Source organism: Ambystoma mexicanum, chromosome 2q, assembly GCF_040938575.1.
Source record: "Ambystoma mexicanum isolate Mex_15411 chromosome 2q, UKY_AmexF1_1, whole genome shotgun sequence".
Taxonomy (NCBI): domain Eukaryota; kingdom Metazoa; phylum Chordata; class Amphibia; order Caudata; family Ambystomatidae; genus Ambystoma; species Ambystoma mexicanum.
In genome coordinates, this window is record NC_090924.1 from 107,505,372 (window position 1) to 107,519,678 (window position 14,307).

Here is a 14,307-nt window from a genome sequence, read left to right on the forward strand (position 1 = left end):
TTGGCCCTATGAAGAATTCACCAATTTCTCCAGCATGGGGTCTGGCATGGATTCACATGCTCATGAATATTCCCCGTCGTCAGGCTGAGAATCCTCGGTAAAGAAAAAACCAGTATCAGTTTCGTTTCTGATCAGTCTTTCGTAGTAATAACCAATCACTGGTCTCTGCGTCATACTGACCACAGCCAATGACTGCCCTCTACCTAAGCACCGCCTCTGGCAGCCATCTTCAGATTTTTACCGCACGTTCATGTGTTGGGATCCTCGTGCTATTGCTCTCGAGCGTTAGTGCTATTTTTTTCACGTTTTTTCTCAAAAACTTCATTTTTCGGTCAAAAGAGCCTCAAGCTCCACCGACTCTCCATCCGATCAACGGGGACCCGTGTCGGATTTGTCTGCGCCCCTCAAGGGTGAAGATTTCGTCGAGCTACGCTTTTGGAGGACTCCAGAAGTTTCTCAGGCCCGGTCATGGCCCAGGAGAAGGGAAGCTCGACGCCCGGAAAGCTGTTCAGGGTCTGCCATGGATGCCAGCTGCAGAACGTCTTCAAGGAGGACAAACACTCTTTTTGTCTTTACTGCCTACATGAGGACAAGACGCACGTGGAGAAGGACTGTGCGTTTTGCGGCAACATGTCGGAGCGGACCATGAAGGACCACCATCAACGTCTCGCCAACTGGCTGGAAGGGAAGAGCCCATCCGGCGAGAGGAAGAGGAAGAAATCCGAGCGGTCTTCTAAGACCTTTGAGGACGCCCCGGCGACGGGGGTCCAACATAAGGCCAAGCACCGCGAGTCCGCTGGCACCGGGAGCGCCGAACGGTCGGGCTCTACGGGCGCCAGGCTGGGCGCACCCCCCCCCCGGCGCCATCAACCACGAGCCAACGCTCTGGGTCGGGTAAGAGGAAGGCCGAGCACCCGGCGAGGCTCCTAGAGAGGCCCCGGTCGAGCTCGAAGGCGGAGGGGGAGCGAGGCACTGTCCCCCCCCTCAAGGATAAGGCGGTGAGCGCACCTAAGGTGGTGAAGGCCTTAATCCATCCGGCCAAGCCCTCTATCGAGTCTGTCGCGGCGGCCCTGGCTCAGCCTGTGGAGGCTATGCCAGTGGTGGCGACCTCGGGGCTCAGAGTCTCCCTGCCACCTCGGAGGGAGTCCTCTTTTGTGCCCATCGATAGGACCCCCGTGAAATCCCCCGTGGGGAAGAAAAAGGGGGGGCAGGGCGTCGTCGTAGATTCGGCCTCAACCTCGGAGGAGGAGCTGGTCGAAGTCTTAAGCCACGGCCTCGGCGTGGAAGAAGACCGGCCCGTCGGGATGGATCCCGACGCAGGTGACGACGACATCGTCGAGGGTACCGACGGGGCCCATGATCGCCCGTCGGATTCCCCTCTGCCAGCGCCGCGAGACAGCTCGGCGGCCATTTTGTTGGCTATACAGTCCTTATGCTCAGAGATAAGGACGAGACTACCGTTGCCGACGGAACCTCTCCCGTCGGGGGACCCAGAACCGGGACCTTCTGGGGTTCCCCCTACCAAGAAAAGAAGGATCCACCCTCCTCCTCCTTTTCAGCCGTCGCGCCCCTTCCAGCCCTCCTCCCCGTCCACCCAAGGGGATGATACGGGGACTGACACGGCAGCGACGGGTACAGACGACGAGGTATACGACGAGGATGTACCGTCGTCGCCTCCCACCAGGGCTTCTCCGCCCGACGAGATTGGATCGTTCCACTCCATGATCGCCAGGGCATCCGAGCTTTTCCAACTCTGCCCTGAGGAGAAGAAGAAGGAAGGTTTCCTTTATCAGCGGCGCGAGGCCAAGAGGAAGACGGTCCTCGCCGTGCCTCTATTGGACGACATTTGGGATGAGGGCCTCACCCTCCTCAAGAACCCTTCCACGATGCCAGCTAGAAGAGACCGGTACGAGAAAAAGTACCGGGTCCCGGACACGGCCCCCCCTGTGCCTCTGGGCGCAGCCTACCCCGGACTCCGTCGTCTCCGCGGCGGCCAGGAAAAAAGCGGGGGGGTGGTGCGGCCTCCACATAGACTTCCCCACCGGACAGCGAGGGAAAGAAATTGGACGCTATGGGACGCAGAGTCATCTCGTCTGCAGCGACGACGATTAAAGCTGCCAACGCCTTGGCTATCGTGGCCCGATACGACAGGGAGCTCTGGTACAAACTGGCTCCCCTGCTGGACTTCTTGCCGGACGACAAGAGGGCAGAGGCCCTGGAGATCCTGCAGGAAGGTGAGGTGGCTTCGGACCACGCCATTACCGTTGCGACGGACATCGCCGACACTGGGTTCCGCCAGTTGGGCAACGGCGTTTGCCTTAGGCGGCGTGGATGGCTCAAGGCTACGGATTTCCGTCAAGACGTTCAGACCAGAGTCCTGGACATGCCCTTCGATGGGAACAACCTGTTTGGGAAAACAGTGGACGATTCCCTTCAGGCCATTAAAGCGGACACCGAGACGGCCCGGGCCCTTGGAGTTCTGCAACAACGACGGACGCCCTTTCGGAGCAGCGGAGGCAAGGGCGCCTCCAAAGGTTCCGGCGGCGGTTTCTCCTCCTACCGTCAAGCGGCCCGCTCGTCGTCTCAGGAGGCCTACAGAGGACGAGGCAAGTCTGGCGGACCCCGCCGTCGTCGCCAAGGACAAGGCGGCAAAGCCTCGTCGAAGCAGGATTGAACCGGCCGTGGGGTCGGGCCCCCACCGACGCACCCCGGTGGGAGGCCGGCTGGCGAGCTTCGTCAGCGTGTGGGAGTCCATCTCCACCGACCGTTGGGTGCTGGACGCCTTGGCCCGGGGCCACGCGCTCGAGTTTCAAAGAAAGTGTCCGCGCGTCCCCCCCGTGGCCAGGAAAGAACTTCACGTCCCTCAACTTCTCCTGGAGGTAAAGGCGCACATCTGACGGCGGGCATGGACTTCCAGACCCCAGCCCACCAGGAGACAGTGACCACGGATGCCTCCCTGGAAGGGTGGGGAGCGCACACCGAAAATCTGCACGCAAGAGGCCTTTGGCTCCCGACGGAGAAATCCTTACATAGCAACGTCCTGGAGCTCCGTGCAGTGTTTTGGGCCCTCAGGTCCTTCCTTCCGTCCCTCAAGGGCAAGGTGGTGAGGCAAACCGACCGCTGCCTGGCCGTCCGAGAGCCCATTCCACCAGAGCGATCGCAGCTACCACGGCGTTCCTTTCTGGTGTGCCCCTGCTGGACATATGCAGGGCTGCTACGTGGAGGTCGACGCACACCTTCACGAAGTTCTACTGCGTCGATCGGGATTCCAGGGAGGAGTCCAGGGTCGGCCAAGAAGTGCTGCGCAACCTGTTCGCCTGAGGTGAGCCTGGTGGGGAGGTAAGATGCTTAATGTTGAGTTTGATGCAATGCTTAATGTTGAGCCTTTGCCACCTCCCGTGGTTGTGCATGTGTGTACTGCTATGTATTCTTTATTCATGAGCATGTGAATCCATGCCAGACCCCATGCTGGAGAAGGAACAAGTTACTTACCTGTAACTGTTGTTCTCCAGCATGGGTCTGGCATGGATTCACATGCGATCCCTCCCGCCTACCCCTCTGCGGCTCTTCACTTGGTCATACTGCCACTTCACGTGCTTCCAAATCTGAAGATGGCTGCCAGAGGCGGTGCTTAGGTAGAGGGCAGTCATTGGCTGTGGTCAGTATGACGCAGAGACCAGTGATTGGTTATTACTACGAAAGACAGATCAGAAACGAAACTGATACTGGTTTTTTCTTTACCGAGGATTCCCAGCCTGACGACGGGGAATATTCATGAACATGTGAATCCATGCCAGACCCATGCTGGAGAACAACAGTTACAGGTAAGTAACTTGTTCCTTACCTTATATCCACCAAAAAAGGCATTTGAGGACAAGTTGAACAAGTGGGACTGGCGTGCGAACTCAGACCACTTGTCCAAATTGAAAGGATATGAGGCGGTCAGGTATGTCTCGCATAGATATTTAAAACCACAGCCCTATCTGTTATTAAGCCCAGCCCTGATGTAAGGCATTTCCTACTAAAATTGCGAACCAACCAGCTTCCGGTTCTCACTATTATAGGCCCTCTACTGAAGATCCCCCAGGAGGCCAGGCTATGTCGTATCTGCCAGGGGGCAGGAACGCTGGAAACGGCTAGACATGTATTAACACTTGTCCAAAAATAGGCCCTATATATATGAACGCGTATGAAAAATGGGTTCATAATTAAGAGGCAATTAAGGGGGATGATTTTTGGTATGCGTGTCTGAACACTGAATCACTTGGTTTACAGCTTGCACTTTTTAGGGTATGGTCGCAAATCATGCCACTGCCTGAGGTATTATAGTATTATTGGTATTAATATATCATCATTCTCCCTCCCTCTAATTACCCAGGTATGATTATACAGAGTTTGTATTTTAATTTAGAGTCTTAGTTTCAGAATTGTTGGAATTTATATATATTTTTGGTGTTAAACCGCATTTTTCTATTGAATTGTATTGTAGTATGTCTCTGTTGCACTATATATATATATATATATGGATATATATATATATATATATATATATGGATATTAATGATTGTGTGTTTAACATGTGTTGTGTAAAATCCTGTTCTTGGATTATATCACAATAAAATATTTATTTATTATTAAGAGGGCTAATTGAGCTGTACAATGAAATCAGTAAATACAGTGAACACTTAAAGGCATATATAAACTACTTATTTATACACAAAGGTATTTAAAGCATTCTTTAAAAAGCAGTAACTAGCAGTAACATTAATCCCAAATTAGGATTCAATTCAGAAAGTGAACAAAAACGCAGGTGAGTGATCTTTCATATGCTATACATTTTCCAGCACCAATTTGACATCGGTATAACACTTATTTTGTATCACCTTTGTAGGATTGAGTTATAAAGGAAAAGGCAAGTAAGACAGGGGTCATTGTAGTATTTTCGGGAACAGTAGTTCACCCAAGAAAATGTAGTTAAACATTAAGATAAGTCCAAGGGGCCTCTCAGTGTCACTGCACAAAAGGTACTGTGTGTCACAATGCAAAAAGCAGATGCCTATGGAGTTTAATAGACTCCATAAAACAGTAAGAAACACAGAAAATCATAGTCGGGGAAAACACACGAGCGAGTGGGACAAAGGTCCCACTCTCTCGGGAGCTAAAATTAAAAAGATCTGGGTGTCTCTAAGGTTAAAGGGAATTGGCACAGAAATAAAAAAATCTCCCTAACAGGCCCAATTTACCTTTTGTCTTTCTCTGCAGCGTCCTCAACCTGCGATGAGAGGCGGAACTTCCGCCGCAGGGTCCTTTTATTTTTTATTTTAGAACTTTGTCCCCCGCTTTCCTTTGTATGGAAGTGGTGGAAACCCCCGCAACCCCTGAAGTCCCATAATGTCAATCAAGTGGAGCGGGGCACCCCCCCGCTCTCCTTGGTAGACATTATGGGACTTTGGTTATTTTTACAAAGCCGGATTTAGCATTTATGTCTGTTTATTTATTTTTTCTATGTAAACCGTCGATGAGATAGTCAACGAGGTGGTCGACTGTGGAGCATGCAAACCATGCCCCTTTGTTGTTCTTTTCCACCTTCCTCGTGGGACCGTGACCTCTTAAAAGAGGGAGGGTGTTCTAGGGGTCTGCTGTACCTGGCAGAGGCATAAGAGCGGATAGGGGCCAGGTGAAAGGCCCCTGCACCCTCATCCAATGTTAGCAATGATTTTCTATACTCTGGCCTGGTGGGCAGATGTATAGGAGGCCAACCTAGTATTGAGACAGGGACAACGCTGGGAGCTGTAGCCAAACCAGTTCAAGGTAGCAAGGCAAGTGGTCTAGGCTAAGTGTCAAGAGGTGGTCCACAATGAGCACACACAGTGAAATAGTCAAGGAACACGCTTAGATAAATGTGTATAAAAATACTTCTTTACTTATGGCCAAATAACACAGTGAAAAAGGACAACTAACACGTAATACTATCACACAACACTAATAATAGACACATATACACAATCACTGGAGTAGGGCAAAATACATATCCAACCCCTAAAGAGGAAGGTACAGATTAGACTAAGCACTACAGGTGCACCGAGATACAAGGTTAGCTTCAGAAGTCGATCCCTAAAATGTATGGCGTCTGTTGCCCAAAAGTTTATCAAAAGTTATGTACAGTTTTGTGAAGCTGGAAAAAATCAAGGTAGGGTTTCTGGGGTCCAATGAACAGTTCCAAGTGTTAGGTGGCAAGTTTATCTAACAAATTTGCCCCCAATTTTCAGAGTGCTTGTGTGAACAAGCAATGGCAAAGCCACACTATGTCAAAGGTTTATAAAAGTTATGAACATTTTTAATAGGGAGTTGGGGATTCAGATAAGTATTGTACTTAAGGATACACTGCACTGCAAAATGAGCAGGTCAGAATAAAAAATCAAAGCAAAAAGTTTGGGGGTCGATAGAAATGAAAGGAAAGGTGCTGTAAAGAGAAATCTTTCTGAACATCCAACCAGGTCACTAACCTGCAACAGCAGTCTTTTCGGGTTGACGAAAAGGACTGGCAGGTGAACAGCAATTTACGTTGTTATCAGGACACAGGCAGTACAAATCACCTCTCATGGAGATCTTCAATGTAGACATTCTTGATGCTGCAATTTGGAACAAGCCTTAAAAAGGCTATTTTTCCACCTGTCTGCCATGCTACGATGAATGAAGAAGGCCTCAGACGGGACTGGATCTCCGTCGGTGGCTGGAACTTCACTGGCAACGGATCACTGTAGTTGGGAAGTGGTGCAGTACTAAACCCGAAGAAGTTGAAGAACAATTTAAAAAAATAGGATAGTAAAAGTTTTCGAAGAGAAGAACATCGAGGACTCCCAACACTTAAACATGCAGTAAAAATCTGAAAAGACGGCTACCAGGGGTGAAGCTGACCTATGTTATTGGCTTGGGCAGTATGACACAAAGTGATACTGATAGACTACAAAAGTGATAAGCAGTTTTAAGCTTTAAAGTTAAACTGCTTTAATGTTTCCGAGGATTCCCAGCCGGATGACGGGCGATATTCAATGAGCATGTGAATCCATGAAAAATCCAGTTCTGCAAAAGGTTACTTTCCCCTGGTTACCTCTTCTCCCTTACTCCATGCATGAGGCAGACGCTTGTCACACACATTACCACCATAGAGGCTCCTGCCCTTCAAAGGAACCTTCGGGCGGCGAACCTACAAAGTCGGCTGTGTTTGCTCGTTTGTCACCTCTCACTCGGGTACAGAATATATAAAACTATAGGGAGAAAAAGCGGGGCTTGAACCAGAATATAAAACTTAAGCAATCCAACAGTCATCTCCTAAGGACCTCACACTTACAGCAAAGACTGGTTGGGCTTGCCCCCTGAGGGCACGGTTCAGGTGTAGCAGGCAGAAAGAGGACTGCCCAAGGGGGAAGGACCAGCCAACCCCAAGCTCCACACCAGAGCTGTATCCCCTAATGTGGACGAACTGTCAGCCAATCCCCACACTATCTACCTCAGAAAACATACCCGAGACCCCTTACACTAGTCAGTGGCAGGAAAGTGGGGCCAAAGCCCTATAAAAGGCAGTAGCCTGTGCCACAAAGCCTGTGGGAGCTAGGATGAGGTGCTCATTTGGAGCTGACTGGAGAAGTAGGAGCAAGAGCAGATGACTGAAGGAGAGGCTGGACGAAAAATACAGAAGGCTGGGTTAAGACGGAGACAGAAACGGATGGCTACAGGGGAGGCGCAGGAGGCTGTGGAAAGACACCCATTGGCCTGGGAAGTTCCGGAGGGCTGTTTGTAGACAGATCCACAGGGCTGAGAGAAGAAAATCCTAGAGAACTAGAATGAAGGGGACCCAATTGGCTGGTAGGGGAAAGTCCCTGAAAGTTATCAGACTAAGAGGGGTGATCAAGGAAAGGGATAACTATTTGTAGAAACGTTATTGAGAGAGGTTGAGAAACTTCCCAAAAGGGAGAAGTTGGTAGAAAATGGAAGTGAGGAGAAGGATGTGAAATCTAAGACACAAAGGGGTACACGTAGGAGGATTAGCAAGCTCATGTTGAGGAATCCCGGTGGAGCAGAGAAAAAGCTTAGGATCATGCTGGAAAGAGGAAGGTTCTGGACATGACCCTGTAGGATTAAGACTTGGGGTGTGGGTGAGGACACCAAGGACATGTGACAGCCTGAATTAGTTGGCTGGTGTACCAGAACGCTGAGGGGGAGGGAACTAGTAAATGGTAGCATGCATTCCCATAAGACCTTAGGGTGGCCTGCAGTGGCTCTAACTGCCAACTCAAGGCATCATTCTTTTGGCTAGACAAAAAATAGTGCAGGAACCCCTTAAACTTGAGATTGGGAAACAAGCAGAGAGACCCCTTCCCCCCCAGAAGGCCATGAAAGAAGGGTGTGGGCACCCCTAAGACTGACAGCCAAGGAGAAGAAATCGCAAACAAACCAAAGAAGTGTGTTGGTTCCTGTTAATGCTGAGACTTGGAACAAAGCAGAGAAGACCATAGAAGACGGCTGCAGGAGGCTTTAAACCTCAAACTGTAAGCAAAGCTGTGAAGCACTTCACTTGTGTATAAGTGCTTTACAAATACACAATAACAAAGTTATCATTATGTTTACCTACCTGGAGAGACACAGAATTTACGGAGAACTGGCAGAAATGTTTGTTTGAAAACCTTCCTTGAAAGAACCTTTCTTTTTAAAATACCTTGAAGCATTGCCCACAACTTGGAAAGTCCCCATATTAACATATTTGGCTTAGTTAAAGTTTTCCTGTTATACTTTTGTGCCAATTTCTACACAGTCCCTAACAAACCCTTCGTTATGCATGTCTTTCTGCCTGACCTTCCATATGTCACTAAAATGGCAACCACGTGACAACACTTACATAGACGCTATGAACACTGCACAAACTTAAAACATTTGTGTATAGGCGCGTTATAAATTCTATATCATATCACAAACGAAAGGTGAGAATGAAAATCGATAGGTGTGGACAAAGATAGAAATCAAAATCCATTTACAGTTACATATAAATGAGAACGTTTATTTCATAGAAAATAAAGTTGTTGCTTGATTTACAAAACTGATCGATGAATGCTTTTTAATTCTAAATATTGTGTATCTATTTCAGGGAGATGATCATCAGAAGTATTTCAGGAGGATTTAATGTAATTGTATCCTTGTCAGTGAACGTCACAGAGAATGTATAAACAGAAAATTAGGCAGCCGTTTATCGCTCCTGTAGGTGCCTTTGATTTTACTTTCCAGTTCAGATTATATTCACAAATCCTTGTGTGATAGAATTTGTTAGGTAAGATTGTATGCAGTACCCTGTGCGAGACTGCACCAGCCGTGTCCTCTTGGCAATAGTTAACCCAACCTTTGGTATAAGAATGTACTACACAAGTTGGTAGAGTGACTGAGCAGCCAGGCTGATCTCAAGAAGGTTGAATGTGAGCTGTAGGGTTGCAACATACAGTTTCACAGTGACAAGTATCCAAATAAACACTTACACTGAAAGTTTCTTCATTAAACAATTATTTATTAATTTAACAGTTGAATAAGCCTTCTTTAGAAGGGAGCATATAGGTAACACTTAAAAATATACTTCAGAAATACACACTCTCAATTTCACTAAATCAGTAGATACCCATTTAGGATGGCACACAGACACTTCCTACACCCTGAGGTGACTTAAATAACTAGGACACTGTGGACATTAATATATCACTGGTACATTTAGAGCAATACTGAGTTTGGTGTCAAGAGGAATAGGTTTAGGGAATAAAATAATGGTTAACAAATATTCTTAAGCAGGTAAGTACTTTTGAACACCCCAATGCAAAGTAAATTAACCCTTTCTCAACTAGACAAGTTATACAATGTGTGACTTTTTGGAGGGATAGTTAAAGCACAAAGTCAGAGGTTAGAGTCTTTCAGGGAGCCAGGACAGCCAATGTCAGTTGAGCAAAAGTCTAGGTGAGCTGAAGCACTTCTTGAAGGTAAGTAAAAAGTCTTGCACAATGTTTTTAAAATCTTTGTAAAAAATGAAATCACTGTTGAACCACAAGCTGGGAGGCTTGTGAGGGGCAAAACTGCAAGCAACTCTGCAATGGCAACAAGTCTCAACTGAGAGCTAGCAAGACTACACGACAAGAGGTAAGTATCCCTTAGTTTACAGTACCTTAGGTCTGAAAAAATTGGTTCCAGCTGGCTTCTGTTCCAGTTGTAGTATGGCAGATCCTATTGTTCCTAGGCATCAGTCGTGGCGACAAGAGGGAGGACGTCTGGGGACTCCTGCACTACAAATTGAAGGTCGGCGGCAGCAATGGGCAAACTTCAGATCAGAGTCACTTCGCGGTTTCAGCTTCTCGCGAATAGCACCACTGCGGTTCTCGGATACAATGTTGGCTTTCCTCGCATCTGGGATCCAGCACTCTGTTGAGGTGGCTCCGGCTCGGTCAGTCCTGCTTCATGGGAGTCCGGAGGATCTTCCTGGAGCTCGGGTCTGACTTAAAGACGACACACTCTATTCTGGTGTTCCTCTCCCTGGCAATCGGTTCCTGCAGCAGCAATGGAAGTACAGCCAGCTCCGAGAGGATTTCCAGATGAGTTTGTCTTGCGATCGATTGGTCCCACCAACCCAAGGGGGGAAGTCGTCCTTTGCAGGGCTTTTATAGTCTAGGCGAACTCAGAGCTTTGGCACTGCAGCAGGCTTCACCGGGCAAACCAACGGTCCAGGAGTTGCAGCAGGAGTCTCTTCCAAGTTCTTCTTCGTATTCCTTCATCCAGTGGTCAACTCTGCCTTCCAAGCAAAAGACCTTGCATTTTATGCTGGTTTCGCCCTTTCATTCGCAGCCTAGCTGTCACTCACACAGCAGGGTGGCTGTCCTCCAAGGCCAGCCAACCAGCCAATCGCCTTTGGGTACATTCCTGTAACCAAGGGGATTAAGCACAGGGAGTTTCGGGCACCTCCCTCACTTCCTGTGCAGAGTAAATCTCAAGAAGACCTTTCCAACAAGAAATGGTGAAAAAAGAAGACCGGTGAAAAAAGAAGACCGGGCCATTTTGACAAAATGGGCACCCATGGGTGTTTTACTGCAGCTGCAATTGCAGCCCGCTGTAGAAACACACAAAGGTAGGAAAAAGTAAACCACTGCCAACAGCCATTAATTCTAGAAAGGGTAACACAAATGTTACATGAGAAACTAGATAAACTAGATAAAGGGGATACCAAGTAACCCCTCCAGCACCCTAATGTAAGATAGTGTGTGCTGGTCTAGAACGTTACAAATTTAAGTAAAGTCAATTTCACTTCACTGCTCTTGGAAACAGTAGTTTAACCAAGAGAAGGTATTTAAACCTTGGGGAAATCTGGAAGACTTCCCTGTGCCACTGCACTGAAGGTGATGTGTGACACAATGTAAAAAGATGATGCCTTTGGAGTTTGTCAGACTCCAAACTCAAATGAAACAGTGTTCAAATCAATGAAAAATACATGAGAGGGTGGGAAAAAGCTCTCACTCTCTCCAGGATACAAATTTAAAGTCCTAAAGTCCAGCAAAAGGAGCTGGGGCTCTCTAAGGTAGAAGGAAATTTGCAAATTTCTGAGAATTCTCCCTAACAGAAGGCTATGGGAGTGGGTTGTAAGCACATAGGTTGGTTGGATACCAATTCCTGTCCATCTGGGTAGAATCTTCGTGGAGTCTGAGGGGTTTGGCTTTTTGTTAGGTTTACAAAAGGCCACCAATAGTAGGACCTGTGAAAACTCACACAGGGCTCCAACTCTTAGAATAGACCTGACATCAGGTGTGGTGGTAGTAATTGCTGAGCAGCCAGGCTTATCTTAGACGGGAGAAAGGGCTATAGGTGGTACAAAGAACTTAGGGTATACACATAGGCCCAAAGAAACACTGACAAACTAAAGTAATATAAAAATAATGCTTTATTTAATATATACACTAAGGTACGTAATTCTTTAAAAAAGTAAGTACTATAACACAATAATTAACTCTAGAAAAACCAATGCATTAGTTACAGTAAGTGTAAACCACTTTGTAATACATTTTAGAATGACAGTTTGCAATTCAATGGTAAGTAAAATACTTAAGTAATAATTGTTTCAGGTAAGATAACTTAAACAAAACCAACATAAGGTAGGTTAATACTTTCCAATAATGTCACAGAGGGCCAAAACTTCAGAGGTCCATCCCTATCTACTTACGAGTGTCTTAGAGTCAGATTGGAAGGCAAAACGGGTAAGGCACAGCTGTAGAAAGTTCAAATGTTCCAGAGGAGGTCTTCTGTAGCAAGTAACAATCTTTGTTGGGAAAGGGTCAGGGATTTTAGAGAAGTCTCCCTATCGGTTCACAGGCATTAGGCCTGGGCGAACGTGTATGGGCAAACTCCCAAACACACAAATCAGCCCTCCAGCAACACAGGAGTAACAATTAAACTCTAGGTAAATTCTACCAAGAGTCTCACAGTACCTTACGAGTGAAGAAGCGGTTGCAGCACGATGACCTAACAATACAGCAGCAGCAGACCCTGTCAACGGATTCTTGGTCAGGCAGACGAAAGACGGGACATTGGAGTGGATCTCGCAGCAGCAGTCGAGTGAAGAGGCTTCCAGCAAAGGATTCTTAGGGGTTCTGTGATTTTGGCGCTTTTTGGGAAGCACCAGAGTAGAACGATTATCTACCCCCACCCGACCCCCTGGTCAATTTGTCTCGCTTTCTCGGTCCTGCATTTTGGTGAGGGGTCCGGAAGGAGTCCATCAAGGTTTCGATCTTTGGAAGACAATGTACTGCACAGTGGGCACAGGTCCCAGGGTATTGGCGATTTGCAGACTGTGATAGTCACAGCTAGTCGTGGGATGGCTCGAAATGTAGGTCGTCTCAAGACTGATTGGTCCCACGAGTCTAAACGGGAGCGTCGTCCTCTTTGGAGCTCTCCAGACGTTTGGAAGAAGGTGTCGAACAGCAGTGATTACACAGAAGGCATCTCCGGTCATCTGGAAGTAGCTGTGGGCATTTCTCCTCTTTTTCCTCATCGATTCTTCTGTTCCAGGGGTCAGCATGTCTTCAGCCTCAGGATCTATGCCTTTTATGCAGGAACCTAGCCAATCAGTACCCATGCACCAATTCAAACTCTGGGTGGTGGATGTCCTTTACGGACAGCCAGCCCCCCAGTTGGAACTGGTTCCAGTCAGGCACACCAGAAGACAAAGTACAGCGGAGTTTCAGAGTCATCCCCCGTTTCCTGTCCTCAGAGATTCACTGGAACCTTGGCAGGCTTTACAAAGGATTCCTGCCGCAGACAAAAGTCAAACCAGGAGCTTCCCCGCCCAGCATGTCAGAAGGACTAAGAAGGGGACAAGCAAACAAGAAATGGCGAAAAAAGAATAATGCCACCATTTTGTGTCAATGGTGACCCTTCTGTGCACTACCGCGGCTGCGAGTACAGCCTGGGAGTACAAATTGTACAAACGCAGGTAGGATAAAACCAGTACCACCAGCCATTCAGGTTGCTTGTCACTGTGACCAAAAAGTGACAGGAGCAGTGACGGAGGGGTTACTATGTAGCCCCTCAGCACTCCACAAAAGGTGGGCTGTGCTGATATCACAATAGGAAAAAATAGGAAGGATAGAAAAGATAAAAAGGAAAGCCCAAATGGCTCCCAGCAACAGTGCACAGAAGGCCAAAAGACAGATGCCGTAAAACCTGGAGGAAAGTATAACTCCAAGAAAAATATATAAAAAGAAATACAAAGTATCCCAAAAGATAGGGTAAAAGAATGAGGGAGTGTGGAAAAAGGTTCACACTCATGGGAGCAGATCAAAAATATCCTGTAGTCCAACATAAAGAGCTTAGGGACTTGCATGTAGAGGGGATTGTGCATAAAAACGATCTACCTAACACTTTCCACTCTGAACTTGGGGGCATGTGCATGTGGTGATACATTTGGTCTCTTCACCTCGCTAAAACGCCCCTTTTCCTGAGCAAATGGCATACAAGAACAGCTCTGCTTCTGTTCTCCTACATTTCTTCTGGCTCAGGGTGGATATGTGTGTAGGTTGCCTCCCTTGTTTTTAGTTTAGTGCCTGGTTAAGGTTTTGTAGGAGTGTTCAGACCATTTTTTTTAAAAATGTTACTTTCGGACCAACTTACTTTCTTTAGGATGCACACCATGTCCTCCATTACCTTCTGCAGAGATCTACACTTTAGCAATAGAAGGTGTCTACCCTGCCTGGCACCAAGTAACATAAGCTGATCATAGTGCTATGGAAGCATTCT

At 47.5% G+C, this 14,307-nt stretch overlaps 1 protein-coding gene across 2 annotated transcripts in view; it reads left to right on the plus strand.

Annotated features, from left to right (window-relative positions):
• The window catches only part of LOC138569198 (uncharacterized), a 694,078-nt gene that overhangs the window by 572,934 nt on the left and 106,837 nt on the right, over nt 1-14,307 (plus strand). The window lies entirely within an intron of this gene.